A 12,640-nucleotide genomic window follows, 5' to 3' on the forward strand; every position below is an offset into this window, starting at 1 on the left:
AGACCCAAACACAGCAAACCAAACTGCATCCAAGATTTAATCATTTTCTCCTTACAGGAGGATATAGTCACATTTATTCAAGGAAGTCAATACGCAATTACGCATTTCGTATATCATTTATGCTAAGTAATGATTTGAAACTTTGTAAAATAATTAACAAGAATTACATAATAAATGTAAGGTAAGATATAAAATCATAACAGTTACATCATTTTTTGTGTGACTTCATAGGTACAACCTGCGAGAAAACAAGGTAAGTTTTGTATGTTGTTTCATATCGGTTTTGACAATATGGCCTTTTACGGGACATGATCTAGTTAAATGTATTAAGGTGATTTTGTTATATATATTACCATAAAGGAGTCATGCCAAACAGAATATCTCTGGGGACCTTGAAATGACGCCAGCCAATATCATGTCCGCCGTCTCATCTGGTGATGTTATAAATGCTGACGTGCCTGATGACCCTTGCCGCCGTATTAATGAACCACACCATCGTCTCGAAGGTGACATGATTGCTGCCGTCCGGGAACATCGTGAAAATGAGAACCCCGAGAGTAATGCCGATGCTATGCCTGTGAAACCAACGATGAACATTGCATCTTTATATGCAAGTCTTGCAGAAGAAGACTTAGAAGATAACGTGTACTTGAAAACCGGAGAGGTTGTTTGGGAGTTTCCAAGAGGTAACATCTTTCTGAGGGAAACTCTTTCTGAGGGACGATTCTGTAAAACTGTGAAAGGAGAAGCATGGTATATTGGAGGGAAAGATGGAACAAGTGAAGTCATTATCAAGGTTGCTATAGGTACGATATTGATGGTAATTGAACGTTAATACTTGACTTGAGTTATATTTACACATGTTCCATTGCAGTACTTTGTGTCTGTACCGAATCTACATAATCTCAAGCTCGTATATAATTGCAGATTCAAACCTACGGATTTATATCTTGTGCTTGCTGTATTCTATACGACGTGTTTATATATATATATATATATATATATATATATATATATATATATATAATATATATATATATATATATATATATATTATATATATATATATATATATATATATAACTGAGAATCTAGGAACTTGTAGTTGTCACTCTTCAGGCTGTTTCATGCGCTAAGCAATCATCTCCTGATGATTGCTTAGCGCATGAAACAGCCTGTAGCGTGACAACTACAAGTTCCTAGATTCTCAGGATTACCGCCCTGCAGAAATGCATTGAGCACTATACTTTGCCTGTATTGACAAGCAAACCATTTTCGTATATACATATATATATATGTCGCAGTGTGTGGTTTTATGAGTGCGCAATATACTTTAATTTGATTGGATACCAGGATATTTGTCTTATTGTGACTGGTAGTTTTATTTTGTTGAATGTGCGCTGAATGTTTGTCACGTTTTCATCTGACTGACTTTCATTTAGCCAATCATTAGTTTGTACATATCGCAATTGTATCTTAATCCACCAATAGAAACACATACACGTTGCAGTACTTGCACGTTTTGTGTACATCTGTCTGTCTCATTTGCATTTTTATCCACTAATAGTTAAATACAGACATAGCAGTACTCGCACCTTTTGCCACGTTTCAGTCCGTTAAAAGCAAAAGTGCGAGGAAACGTGCTTCAGTTCAAGCCTGTAGCCAGAACGGCAACATGTAACACTGTGTTTCTGTATATTTCAGGTTAGTAGTTATATTCTTCACAGCCAGTTATATTTTCACAATTTTAATGTACTTTTTGCTACTCAGAAATGGAATAATTTAGTTAGTTTCTGTTTGATGTTTGATGTGAAAGCGTTGTAATTAGTCTTTGTCAAAATAGTTCTTTCTCTCGGGATTATATACATGTATTGTCTTCAGCAAACAGTGTATTTTCTAATGAAAGTGTTTTGTGTTTTGTATAGTTTCAGTTCAAGCCTGTAGCCAGAACGGCAACATGTAAAACTGTGTTTCTGTATATTTCAGCATAATAAAAGTTGGCTGTTTCAATGCCATTGCTGGAGTGCTGTGTATCCATGTAAGGGCGGAACTGTGACATTTGGCGTAGTCGGCAGGATGGCAATTCCGTGTACTGGTGTTTTCCGTGGATGCCACGCCCTAAATGGTTAGAGGACACGGCCGTAGCTGAAAAGCTGATACTTCCGGACTGGGAGCGGCGAACCCTCGAGTGGCGGATTTGCGATAGTGCCAATTGAACTGAAACCAGGCCAAACTGGACTTTGGTGAATTATCAGGTAGGCACGCTGTTTCAATCCAAGTCGGGAAATTCTCTGCGCAGAGTGTGTGTATGGGTGAACTGATAGTAGTGACCTGACCCGTCGCCTGGCCAGCGTAAGTTTCGTGTCTGTACGTGTTCATCATTGGTCGACTCAGGATTGACATGTCAAGAAGAATTCAGACTAAAAAAAAGCCCTAACTGGTTGATTTGAACGTGATTTTAGTGCATTGTGAACAACGGGACACCAAGTCGCGGTGATATAATTGCCAACGAACTTCAGTTATTTGGTTGACCGCCATTTTCTTAATGTTGAATACATACCGCAATTAAGAAGTTATTATAGTGCGAGGCTACACGCTTAGAACTTAATGTAATTGTGTTATATGTTTGTGTCTACACGAATGTTCGTTTAGTATAGTCAGTTTCTTTCAGTTTTTTTTGCTTTGAATATTCCCGAAATAACCAAGCAATCATTTTCTAGTAGAAATGTAATGGAGACTAGATTTTTTTTCTTCAGATTCCGTAAATTTGATTTGACAATTTTGAATTAATTATCGCTTTCAATTACTTTAAGTTGATTTCCCATGTGTTCTCTGAATTGTAGATTTAATTTAGAGTATTTATAAATTAATTTGTATTATTAATTTGGTATAGATTATTAATTTGGTATAGATTATTATGCTAATTTTCTGTGTAGTAATCAGTTAGATTTAGTTGTATTTGTAATTTACAGAACTGATATAGAATTGATTTAGTTTCATACAGTATAAATTCTTCATTACTTCGGTTAGTAAAATTGCCACAGAACATTGCAATCCATCCTTACAATTTGTGAAATTTGGTTCTGTAGTGAATTGATTGGTTTGAATTATCAATTTGCATAAATTATTGGTATCAGTTGATGTTTATAATTATTCAAATTATTGATATCAGTGTTGAAGTTTGAAAGTTGTTTTGCTTCCAGTTTGTTTTCTATATTTATGAAAATTCCAGTTGTTTTAATTGCATTGTACTCATACGTTTAGTATTATTACCCTGTAAAGTCGTTATTTTGTGTGGCAAACAAAAGTATCGACGCAATATAATTTTTTGTATTCAAAGCGAGACGATTTACAACTGCTTTGTTGACATCCTCCAATATCCATTCCGTTATACTTTAGAAATACTTCCAAACTATTTCATTGCACTCATACTTGTTTTATTCACAGTGTATCGTAAGAATATAAATTGAGTGTAGAGTATGTGTGTGTAAATTGTTTGCCGTTACGTATCTTATGCAATTTATTTTGTGTTCTGTATAGCTTATATTGTGTAACTTGATCAACATGGCTACCAGTTCAATTCATGATCGTTGTCTTTTTGTGCAACAATTACCACCGAAGTGTGCCAAACAAGATTTATTGAAATTTCTTGACGAACAGTTGGATTTAATTGACATTGAAAATGTGTATATTTCTGGGGATGATTCTGCTTTTGTGTTATTTGCCAATGTACAGTCAGCAACTGCATCTTTGCCTGTTATTCATAAGAGTACTTTTGATGACCATAAATTAAAAGCTAGCCATGTCCCCATGACCCTTGGCCTAGAACTTGGGAAATTAATGCAGGAATTTAAGCAAGACCCTGATGCAAGTGAAGCTCAAAATATGGTGCCCCACGCTTCTCCAAAATCTGATCACACGAATTTGTAAAGCATTATAGCAATGTTAAGCTCATTATCAGAGACAGAAGAACGGGTTGTTGCTCAGGCATTGCTCCCTAAACAAATTGAAACTTGTCCCCACAACTAAGCTGTAACCCCAAAAGTGGAATATTTGCTCCTCAATTTCCATTTACACCTGCTCCCAGTACATCCACTACACAAGCACAAGCACCTCCATCCAGAGCTATACACTCTACATCCCAATCTGGCCCACCCACTACTGCCGTCCATTATTTCCGAGAATAGTAGTGTTTTCTGGTAAAGGGGACGTAACGTACGAAATGTGGCGATATGAAGTCAGAGGTTTATTGAGGGATAATGTTTTCCCGGAAGCCATTATAATGCAAGCAGTACGGAAATTCTTTGAGAGCAGCTGTCACTGACGTACTCTTGCATGTGGGTGAAGATGTTACAGTTTCCCGTTGTATCGACAAGATGGACATGGTTTTTGGAAAGGTTTTGCCCCCTGAAGCAGTTCTAGAAAAATTTTACACAGCACGTCAAAGTAAAAGTGAGAAGATTGCGGAGTGGGCTTGCCGTATCGAGGGACTGTTAGATGAACTCCGGCCAAGACAAACCATGGCTAGAGAGACACTAGAAACCATGCTACGGACAAAGTTCTTTTCTGGATTACAGAATGACCAAATCCGAAATGCGATTAGACATAAATACGACGCAGGTGAAAGCTACTCTGGTTTGCTACTGGCTGCAAGGATGTTGAAACTAACCAGGAAGCCACTACTCGCATTCAACAGGCTACAGTTGCTGATAAAGGTGTGCTGGCTAAGTTGGCAGAAGTTACTCAAGGTTTAGCGAAGTTGACAAAGAAGGTGGAAGACCTTGAAAGAAAGCAGAGGGCAAATCAAAACCAGCCTCATCAACGCAACAGTAATCAGCATACCCAGCAGAGATCTAATTTTGCAGGCACTGCTACAAGTGTGGGCAGGTTGGACACAGGAAAGCTGAACGCCATTTAAACGGACAACGGCCAGTCAATGAGGGACATGCACTAGGCCAGAAGATTCCCAGTCCCTCAACTACATTAGATTCATTGATTGGTGATGCAAATGAAGCCGATATCCTATTGGGAGGATTTCCTTGCTTGGCTCTTATAGATACCGGATCAATGGTGTCGACAATATCAGAATCCTTTAATAAAGAGAAACTTCAAAACCAATCCGGACATTAACTGATTTTGTGAAAGTTGAGGCCGCCAATGGGATGGAAGTTCCATACTTGGGATATATCGAAACTGAAATCATAATGCCTGATTGTTATGGAAGACATGTCTCAGAAATGTTCTCTTGTTAGTTGTAGATGACATTGAATATAACCTGAGGGTACCGGCGGTTGTTGGCACAAATATACTAAAGCATTTCCTTACAGAGTCTTCACCACAACAGGATGGTTCAACATCGAAGTTGTCTGGCCCATGGAGACTGACGTATCAGACCATACAACAACAGCAGCAAGTTCAAGGTAAATCTATACAGGTCAAGAATACCACATCACCATAGCTGCCAATCAAAGGACTGTAATCCATGGATTCTGCAGAGTAGACCCAAGGATATTCGGACAACAAATCATCATTGAACCAGAAGATCATATACCTCTACCAGGTGGGTTACTTGTCACCCCTACAGTGATGCAGTTGCGTTCAGTTGGAACTGCATGCAGAGTACCAGTAACTATAACAAATCTTGGAGTGAAAGCCATCACCATCCCACAAAAGACCATTTTATGTAATGTCAACCAAGCATCCCACATTTCTAAACCCTTAGATCCATATCAGGAAGAACCCACTGGATTGGCTGTTGATGATCCCACGGGACCCATAGCACCAGAATGGCTTATTAAAGACCTTGGTTTAATGGATGAAGAAATCGAAATAAATGAAGTCCAAAAGGACCAAGCTATGAGAATCATCGGGAAGTGGAAAATTGTTTTCTCTGAAAATGAAATGGACTTGGGGCACACAACACTCGTCAAACACAAGATAAAGTTGACTGATGAAACACCTTTCAAAGACAAGTACCGAAGAATTCCACCTGGGATGCATGAAGAATTGAAACAGTACCTAATTGATATGCAGGAAAGTGGCGTAATTAGAGAGTCTGACAGCCCCTGGTCTTCAAACGTGGTCTGTGTTCAGAAACCAGATGGAAATTACGAGTTTGCATTGATTACAGGAAGTTAAATGCTAAAACCATCAGAGATGCCTATGCTCTACCGAGAGTAATGATACTTTGGACAACCTCAGTGGTGCAGAATGGTTTCTTCCTTGGATCTTCACTCTGGGTACTACCAAGTGGAAATGGAAGAGGATGACCAACAGAAAAACTGCATTCACCGTAGGTAATTTGGGCCAGTACAAGTTCAATCGGATGGCAATGGGACTGACAAATGCACCAGCAACATTCCAACGTCTCATGGAAAAATGTTTTGGAGAATTGTCATTTCATGAATGTTGTATATATTTAGATGACATCATTGTATTTTCCAAAACCTTCGACAACCATTTGAAAAGGCTGGAGCGCATATTCCAACGATTGGCAGCAAATGGGTTGAAGTTAAAGGCAACAAAGTGTGACCTGTTCAGGCAACAAAGTGTGACCTGTTCCGTCGAAAGGTGAGATATCTGGGACATATTGTTTCTTCTGAAGGAATTGCAACTGATCCCAATAAAACATCTGCTCTGAAAGAATGGCCAGTTCCTACTACTGTAAAACAGGTGAGACAATTTTTAGGCTTTGCCGGATATTACCGTAGGTACATAAAGAATTTTAGTACCATAGCCAAACCACTTAATGATTTACTACGAGGGCTGCAAGCAAGAAACAAGTCTGGGAAGTTCCAACAGATCAACTGGGGAGATGATGCACAACAAGCATTTGATAGTCTGAGGGAGACACTTATGTCAACACCCATATTGGCTTTTGCAGATTATTCTTTACCATTTGAACTCCATACTGATGCAAGTTCCCAGGGTTTGGGTGCAGTGTTGTATCAACGCCAGAAAGGTGTTCTCAGAGTCATTGCATATGCAAGCCGAGGGTTAAACAACTCTGAACTTCACTACCAAGCACACAAACTTGAATTCCTGGCACTTAAATGGGCTGTTACACACAAATTCAGCGATTATCTGTATGGACACAAGTTCACAGTATATACTGATAATAACCCATTAACATATCTCCTCACTTCTGCCAAATTGGATGCGGTAGGGCACCGTTGGCTTTCTGACATTTCAACGTTCGACTTCTCCATTGTGTATAGATGTGGGAAGAGAAACATTGAAGTAGATGCATTGTCAAGAATTCCCTGGAAATTACAAGAGTCACCAGAAGATGAAACTACTGTGGAAAGTGACATAGTCCATGAAGTCTGTCTGGCAGCAAACCACGCAAGAGATGCATCATGCGTAGAGTCACTTAGTATGACAGTGGACCATGGTGGACTAACTGGAGTGGCATCTCATAACCTTATCAACTGGCAAACAAAGCAAATGGAAGATCCAGTAATTGGCCCAATCATACATCAGTTTACCACTGGACAGAGACCAAAAATACAAAACCAACATAGAAATAAAACAGCTGTTATGGCAGTGGAAGCATCTTGTTCTTAAGAATGGTGTCCTCTACAGAAAATGTATACTTCATGGCCAGGAACATTTACAACTACTGTTACTGGAGATGTACAGGAAAGAGGCGTTGGTAGGACTGCACGATAATCTTGGACATTTAGGCACAGACAGAACTGTGGATCTTTTCAGGCGCAGGTTTTATTGGCCTGGAATGATCAATGATGTCGCACGAAAGGTGGAAGGGTGTTTGCCTTGTATTCGTCGTAAAACATCTATTGTTCCTAGAGCTCCTTTGGTTACAATCCAGACATCACAACCTATGGAAATGGTATGTATTGATTATCTGCATATGCCAGCTGCTGACAGGATTTAGCAATATATTGGTAATGACTGATCATTTTACAAGATATGCCATGGCTGTTCCAACTAGAAACCAGTTAGCTTCAACAACAGCTAAAGCCTTATTTGAGCACATGATTCTGCATTATGGGTTTCCGAAAAGTATACACAGTGATCAAGGAAGGAACTTTGAGTCCGCAACAATTCGAGAACTCTGTAAATTGGCAGATATCAAGAAGACACGAACTACCCCATTTCACCCTCAAGGAAATGGAATGTGTGAACGCTTTACCAGACGTTACTTCAGATGCTTGGGACCCTGTCAGAAGACAAGAAATCTACATGGGCCACATATGTACCACAAATGGTTCACGCTTATAATGCAACGAAACATGACAGTACTGGGTATTCCCCCTTTTTCCTCATGTTTGGACGAGAACCAGTACTTCCTATAGATGTGGAATTGTTTACGTGCCCTAGGAAAACACAAAAGGGAACAGTTTCTGGCTATGTAACTCAGCTGGCTGACCGACTGGACTTTGCATACAAAACTGCCATGGAAAAGTCTGAAGAATGTGGAGTGAGGCACAAGACTACATACGATAGGAGAGTAGTAGAAGCAACTATTCAACCTGGAGACTCAGTCCTGTGAAAATGTTAACCACTAGTTACACCACAGAAGAATTACAAATTGGCCAACAGATGGGAGGATGATCAATACATTGTCCTCGCTCAGCCCTCAAAAGATATTCCAGTGTATGTAGTTCAGAGGCAAGGAGGGAAGGGCCGAAAGCGAACATTGCACAGAAATATGTTGCTTTCTCTACCAACAGAACTACATGGTGTAGACGAGGTGAAAGATACAGTCAAGAAGAAACTAACTTCACCATCGAGAAAACCCAGCACGTCCAGAAATAATGATGAAATCCAGGAAGATGAAACTCCACACCTAATCCATGTGACATCAAAGGTAACTTCACCTACATTCAACAAGTCTCTAGACCCTTGTAGCCCTGAATTTATCCCATCTAATCCAAACACCTACATAACTCCCTCTGACGCCGATATTCCACCCAGATCAGATTATAGTTTAGCCAATGATTCAGTTTCTGTGTATGACATCACACCACCTAAAAGTTCAGATGAGGTTTCTGACAATAGTCATGACTTGGTTACCTTAGACCAGCATTCTGACCCTAGTAATGATGGTAATAATGATCCTCTTTACACGTTAGACACAGTAACTGCTGACACTGGTAATTTACTTTCCTCAGACTTGCATTCTGTGACAACAATTGATGGCAATGATCATTCCTCGGAGTCTACTAACAGTCAAAGTGACATGAATATCTCTCTGATAGAATGGGACAGTGCTTCACCAGTTCTACGGCGCTCAACCAGGCAGAGAAAACCACCTGATAGATATTGTCCAGGCCAATTGGATACTCGAAATTTCATACATTTGACCCTTAAGGATGTACCCTTGATTTCATGTGATAGTGCATAGTTGATGTCGAGGACGCCATTTCCTAAGGGGGCGTGAATGTCGCAGTGTGTTGTTTTACGAGTGCGCAATATACTTTAATTTGATCGGATACCAGGATATTTGTCTTATTGTGATTGGTAGTTTTATTTTTGTTCAATGTGCGCTGAGTGTTTGTCACGTTTTCACCTGACTGACTTTCATTTACCCAATCATTAGTTTGTACATATCGCAATTGTATCTTAATCCACCAATAGAAACACACACTCGTTGCAGTACTTGCACGTTTTGTGTACATCTGTCTGTCTCATTTGCATTTTTATCCACTAATAGTTAAATACAGACATAGCAGTACTCGCACCTTTTGCCACGTTTCAGTCCGTTTAAAGCAAAAGTGCGAGGAAACGTGCTTCAGTTCAAGCCTGTAGCCAGAACGGCAACATGTAAAACTGTGTTTCTGTATATTTCAGGTTAGTAGTTATATTCTTCACAGCCAGTTATATTTTCACAATTTTAATGTACTTTTGCAACTCAGAAATGGAATAATTTAGTTAGTGTCTGTTTAATGTTTGATGTGAAAGCGTGTAATTAGTCTTTGTCAAATAGTTCTTTCTGTCGGGATTATATACGTGTATTTTTTCAGCAAACAGTGTATTTTCTAATGAAAGTGTTTTGTGTTTTGTGTAGTTTCAGTTCAAGCCTGTAGCCAGAACGGCAACATGTAAAACTGTGTTTCTGTATATTTCAGCATAATAAAAGTTGGCTGTTTCAATGCCATTGCTGGAGTGTTGTGTATCCATGTAAGGGCGGAACCGTGACAATATATATATATATATATATATATATATATATATATATATATAACTCACTTAACACAATAAGTCTTGCATAAGGAGTTGTATATTACATGTCTCGTATATCGAACGTCGCGCGCTCCATAGGATTAAATGGTAACTCGTCGATGACGTCGCGGGCCGCATAGTCATCACTGGACTGAAAGTGAACCGGAACTATTTTCAACTTGAAAACTTTTGGATGTAAAGTCTTGAAATTTCATGTTTTGCACAGAAAATCCGGTTTTGGAAAATTTCGCATGAAACTATTGATAAACCGCATAACAGTAGTTTAAATATATCAATGCGCCATTCGATGTTGAAAATCGTTCTATTTTTAACCGTTTTTCGTCTAAAATGAAAATAAAGCATTTGACTATAATGTGCCAATAAACGTAAATATTTTGGTGCAAACTGAATAAGAGAGGCATGTAATAAAAACATCATAGCCCAAACAAGGGACTATGTACCCTCGGGGCTGGAGATCATTTGCCCTCCTTACGTCGGGCAAATGGTCACCTACCCTCGGGCACATAGTCCCATGTTTGGGCTACAATATATTATAATATATATATATATATATATATATATATATATATATATATATATATATATATATATATATAATATATATATATATATATATATATATATATATATATGGTATTTAATCAATCTCCAGGCGATACTGACGACTTTAAACAGGAAATTCAAGAGATGAAAGTGTTGCCAAAACATATAGGAGTGGTCCATATGCTCGGCTGTTGTACAGATCAAGGTATATGAAAATTACAATGCAATCATTCCATTTATGACTAATTATCCATAGGGGTCAAAGTCTAGTGGCTTTTCTGTGACGTTAAACAATGAAATTATCAAATCAAACATGTAATATGTAAATAAATAGATAGTTAAATGAATAGATAGTTAAATAAATAAATATGGAAGGGGCACAAAATGATCTACTATTGTTTCAATAATCTCCCATCATCCTCTTTGCAAGATTGCTCAAAGACAAATACCTCGAAGCTTTATATGTGACACTGTATTTTCTATAAATGTATTTTTTACAGAACCAATTTACCTGATAACGAGTACGCATCGAAGGGGACTTTGCTGTCTGTTCTCTCCACGACATGAAACCAAACCCAACCTTCATCGTAAGAGTAGACGTCAGGACCATTTTAACTTTGCCATGGATGTTGCCAACGCAATGTACCATCTTTCAAATATCAAGGTGTTTTATATTATTATTTCCAGCAGTAGACAACCGTTTCGCTTTAGGAAGTAAAACCATGTGACATAATTCTTTCGCGTTTTGGAAATTACTCCACGTACATACGAGTATTTTTTATTCAAAACACTCATATTAAAGAACAAATATCGCAATATTAGCTTTGCATTTAAACATTAACGTGTTTCGTTAATTCTCTGTTTTCAGATCATTCACAGAGAGATCATGGCAAAGAATATCGTTGTTGACAGTCAGTGGAAGTGTAAACTCTCTTGTCTTGGTTCGTCAAGTGCTGTTCTTACAGATCTAAGATACAGACAAATGATGAAGGTAATGTCATATCATCAAATAAGGTGTCGTCATTCAGATACTAGAGATAGTGTCATTTTGTCGAAAGTTGCTAAATTTTCAGTAATGATTGTTAATGATAGTGACGAAGATGCAGTACCATCAAATGGGGCTTATCAGCAAAGATTGCTGGAAGTCAAAACATGCAGAATGACGTCATAGCTACATAGATCTATACAATAAATAAAACACCAGTCTCTCTCGCACTACACAGGGACACTTACCTATCCGATGGATGGCACCAGAAGTACTTTCAGGTAACGCTTACACAAGAGGACGTGACGTGTGGTCTTTTGATGTTCTTCTCTGGGAAATATTTATTTTGGGTAAGACTTTTCATACTTGTGTATTTCTAAAATTACAACATATACTCCCACGTACTGAAGACAGACAACAATATAATATTATATTAATAGTGATACTGGCTCAGGGATGGCCACAAACTTCAACTTAGTTTTTTATTAACTTAGGGTTTCAAAATGTTGTACATTATTCAATTGATATATTTTTACACCTTTCCAAATCCTTTCTTTTAGGAAGTGAGCCCTACGGGAAAGTCCTGAGGAAGGTATAAAGGAATTCATTCAGTCTGGGGGGACACTGAAGATCCGAGACAGTGCCCGAAGTCTTTGTTAGTCTGTCTTTAATGCGACTACAACTGTTAGGGTTTTCGACAAACATGGCATACAATATACGAATTTGGAATGGTTCATGTCATTAATATTCAAATTAAGCAAGACTGTCATTAGATTACATGAGGTGATTTCTGGTCACAACCGGCAATTTTTTCATACCACACCTTGAACTCGTTGTAGTGAAACTATCACCGGGGATAACGACAATACGACAAGCCTGCATGTTAGATGACAAACAGAAAGG

General features: G+C 38.4%; 1 long non-coding RNA gene across 1 annotated transcript; it reads left to right on the plus strand.

Moving 5' to 3' along the window:
* Positions 1–10,859: 10,859 nt before the first annotated feature.
* On the plus strand, positions 10,860–11,743 carry LOC139125470 (uncharacterized). The gene is made up of 3 exons (XR_011550233.1): positions 10,860–10,957; positions 11,253–11,416; positions 11,621–11,743. It is a non-coding gene; the product is annotated as an uncharacterized lncRNA (long non-coding RNA).
* Positions 11,744–12,640: the final 897 nt, after the last annotated feature.

This window comes from Ptychodera flava, assembly GCF_041260155.1.
Source record: "Ptychodera flava strain L36383 chromosome 3 unlocalized genomic scaffold, AS_Pfla_20210202 Scaffold_25__1_contigs__length_14229661_pilon, whole genome shotgun sequence".
Taxonomy (NCBI): domain Eukaryota; kingdom Metazoa; phylum Hemichordata; class Enteropneusta; family Ptychoderidae; genus Ptychodera; species Ptychodera flava.